We start from the raw sequence: 4,375 nt of genomic DNA on the forward strand, positions 1-4,375 counted from the left end.
TTAATTAGTTTATGTGAAATATGGGGACATTACATAGACTTACTTGCGTTCTGTAAATAATTCTAACCTCAACCCTAACCCTAACCTTAATTAACCTAACCTTAACCATCACACAATAGTCGAAAATGTCCTAATTTAGTAGCGTGCCCTGACTTTGTGGAGTATTGAAATTGTTTTCAATTTCAGATTTTTCACATAAACAAGATACACACACACACACACACACACACACACACACACACACACCTACACACACACACACACACACACACACACACACACACACACACACACACACACACACACACACACACACACACACACACACACACACACACACACACACACACACACACACACACACACACACACACACACACACACACACACACACACACACACACACACACACACACACACACACACACACACACACACACACACAAATAATAAAGTACCAATCTACCATTACAAATATAAAACTTACTTTTACAGTCCCCACCACTCCAGCCATGGCGACATTCTGTACAAAATTGACCTTTAATGAAGAAGTCATCGTTGGCTTCCCATGTTCCATTGTGGCAAGTCTTGCAGTTCTCAAACAGGCTGCAGCCTGGCAGAGAGAAGGACAGGAGATGTGTGTAGGGAGGGAGAGAGAAGGACAGGAGAGGTGTGTAGGCATGGCAGAGAGAAAGACAGGAGAGGTGTGTAGGGAGAGAGAAGGACAGGAGAGGTGTGTAGGGAGAGAGAAGGACAGGAGAGGTGTGTAGGCATGGCAGAGAGAAAGACAGGAGAGGCATGTAAGCAGAGAGAAAGATAGGAGGTAGGGTATGTAGGCAGAGAGAAAGACAGGAGAGACATGTATATGTAGGCAGAAAGAAAGACAGGAGAGGCATGTAGGCAGAGAGAAAGACAGGAGAGGCATGTAGGCAGAGAGAAAGACAGGAGACATGTAGGCAGAGAGAAAGACAGGAGAGGCATGTAGGCAGAAAGAAAGACAGGAGAGGCATGTAGGCAGAGGGAAAGACAGGAGAGGTATGTAGGCAGAGGGAAAGACAGGAGAGGTATGTAGGCAGAGAGAAAGACAGGAGAGGTATGTAGGCAGAGAAAGACAGGAGAGGCATGTAGGCAGAGGGAAAGACAGGAGAGGTATGTAGGCAGAGAGAAAGACAGGAGAGGTATGTAGGCAGAGAAAGACAGGAGAGGCATGTAGACCTGGTATAGAGAAAGACAGGAGAGACATGTAGGTAGAGAGAAAGACAGGAGACATGTAGGCTGAGAGAAAGAGAGGATAGTTATGTAGGCAGAGAGAAAAAGAGGAGAGTTATGTAGGCAGAGAGAAAGACAGGAGAGGCATGTAGGCTGAGAGAAAGACAGGAGAGGCACGTAGGCTGAGAGAAAGACAGGAGAGGCATGTAGGCAGAGATAAAGAGAGGATAGGCATGTAGGCAGAGAGAAAGACAGGAGAGGTATGTAGGCAGAGAGAAAGACAGGAGAGGCACGTAGGCTGAGAGAAAGACAGGAGAGGCATGTAGGCAGAGATAAAGAGAGGATAGGCATGTAGGCAGAGAGAAAGACAGGAGAGGTATGTAGGCAGAGAGAAAGACAGGAGAGGCACGTAGGCAGAGAGAAAGACAGGAGAGGTATGTAGGCAGAGAGAAAGACAGGAGAGGTATGTAGGCAGAGAGAAAGACAGGAGAGGCATGTAGGCAGAGAGAAAGACAGTAGAGGTATGTAGGCAGAGAGAAAGACAGGAGAGGTATGTAGGCAGAGAGAAAGACAGGAGAGGTATGTAGGCAGAGAGAAAGACAGGAGAGGTATGTAGGCAGAGAGAAAGACAGGAGAGGCATGTAGGCAGAGAGAAAGACAGGAGAGGCATGTAGGCAGAGAGAAAGACAGGAGAGGCATGTAGGCAGAGAGAAAGACAGGAGAGGCATGTAGGCAGAGAGAAAGACAGGAGAGGTATGTAGGCAGAGAGAAAGACAGGAGACATGTAGGCTAAGAGAAAGACAGGAGCGGTATACCTGGTATAGAGAAAGACAGGAGACATGTAGGTAGAGAGAAAGACAGGAGAGGTATGCAGGCAGAGAGAAAGAGAGGATAGGCACGTAGGCAGAGAGAAAGACAGGAGAGGTATGTAGGCAGAGAGAAAGACAGGAGAGGCATGTAGGCAGAGGGAAAGACAGGAGATACATGTAGGCAGAAGGAAAGACATGAGAGGTATGTAGGCAGAGAGAAAGACACAAGAGACATGTAGGTAGAGAGAAAGACAGGAGAGACATGTACAGTAGGTAGAGAGAAAGACAGGAGACATGTAGGCTAAGAGAAAGACAGGAGCGGTATACCTGGTATAGAGAAAGACAGGAGACATGTAGGTAGAGAGAAAGACAGGAGAGACATGTACAGTAGGCTGAGAGAAATACAGGAGAGGTATGTAGGTAGAGAGAAAGACAGGAGAGGTATGTAGGCTGAGAGAAAGACAGGAGAGGCATGTAGGCAGAGATAAATACATACAGGAGTGACATATAGACAGAGATGAAGACAGGAGAGGTATGTAGGTAGAGAGAAAGACAGGAGAGGTATGTAGGCTGAGAGAAAGACAGGAGAGGCATGCAGACAGAGAGAAAGACAGGAGAGGCATGTAGGCAGAGATAAATACATACAGGAGTGACATATAGACAGAGATGAAGACAGGAGAGGCATGTAGGTAGAGAGAAAGACAGGAGAGGCTTTTGGCTTGACTAAAGTAAACTATCCAAGAGAATGATCACATCTCAAGATGTTTAATTACATTCCCATGTTATATTGTGGAATAAAGTGAATGAGTTTACCTGGATGGATGATACAGGGGTCACACTCATCTAGAGCATTGGGGCAGCAGGGTACTGTGTAGCCCACCCGGGCCCCCTGGGAGGGACACCTACACTGGATCAGGTGGTACTCACAGCATGGCTGACACATGCTGCTCCACTTGGAGCTCGGGCATCTGTCTTCTTTTACCACCCTGTGATCTAAGCAGAAGTCGTCGATTGATTGAATCATTGATTGGTGTAATTTGATCATTCAAAGAAATTAAGATATGCAATATACTACTACTCCACACTAGAGACCATATCGAAAGTCTCAACATACTGTACCTCAGCATTAAACTTTTAAAAGCTTTGACTGTAGCAGTAATCAGACATTAGACATTTTATCTGTCCTTTTTCTAACCTCTGTTTCTGCCATATACATGTTTATATGTTTTAAAAGGACAGAAATACTTGGATGTTATGAAATTGAATAAAAATAGATCACTCAGAATATTCTATAATATTTAGAACACTTTGGAGGACAATCATTTGCCACATTTGATTTAGCACATGCTAAGTTAGCTACTCTACACGTATCATGATTATGCTGGAGAAATTAACTGAATAAGATTGAATACAAATAATGAATGTATAATGTCACCTCCATTAATTTTGTATTATTTTATTTATTTTTCCCAATTTTATTTCTGTTTTCATGTTATCCTTGTCACTTTGTGACTCCGGGAAATGTTACATTTTAAACATCACAGGGAGCCTTGTAGATGCCTTCCCCAGAACGATGTAGTTTTCCCTGTGAGTGAGAAGGATATCGATCAGTGCAAACAAATATAATGTGACCATGTAAATGGAGCAATGCAAGCAAAACAATTGTCTTGGCACATAGCCAACATCAGTATCAGGCCTATACAAGTGCCCCAGTTATTTTGTCTTCACATTATACTAAAATCAGATAAAAATAGTGGAGTAATAAAACAGCAGAGTAGGCTACAAGAAAAGTAATGTGACATATTCAGCAGCACAAAGTGAGATCTGTGAAAGGGTCCTGGGAGGTTCCTGACAAAACCAAAAGTTAGAACAGTGTGGAAATATATGAGATTTTATATTACAAACATACATTTCAGTTATGTGAAAGCTATGTCATTATGTGTTAGTTCTTCCAGATGGTGGTCTATTGGTATGAATAAATAGGCAGAGAGCAGATTCATCTCTTGTATCATTTAGACCACAATAGGAGCCTAGATCAGAGCTGGGCGGGGTTTAGCAGTGCAGAGTGGATATAGATAAATATATAATACTTTATTGTCTGAACAAGTCTGATTTCTTTCTTGCATCAGAGCAGCTCCATCACAGACAAGAAACACAGATACATCCATTTAACATAACATTACAATCCCAGTATACAATATCCAAGGCCCTTCAACATACATTTCATTTGATCATTCTGTCATACAAAAGGGTGTTTCAGTCTAACCATGTTAAATGGTAGAACCCTGTATCTCCGGTTTGATGGTAAACAATTCCTATTCACTGTTCAGGACATGACTGGTATATCAGTATCAACA

The sequence above is a fragment of the Notolepis coatsorum genome, assembly GCF_963971535.1.
Source record: "Notolepis coatsorum genome assembly, chromosome: 20".
Taxonomy (NCBI): Eukaryota; Metazoa; Chordata; class Actinopteri; order Aulopiformes; family Paralepididae; genus Notolepis; species Notolepis coatsorum.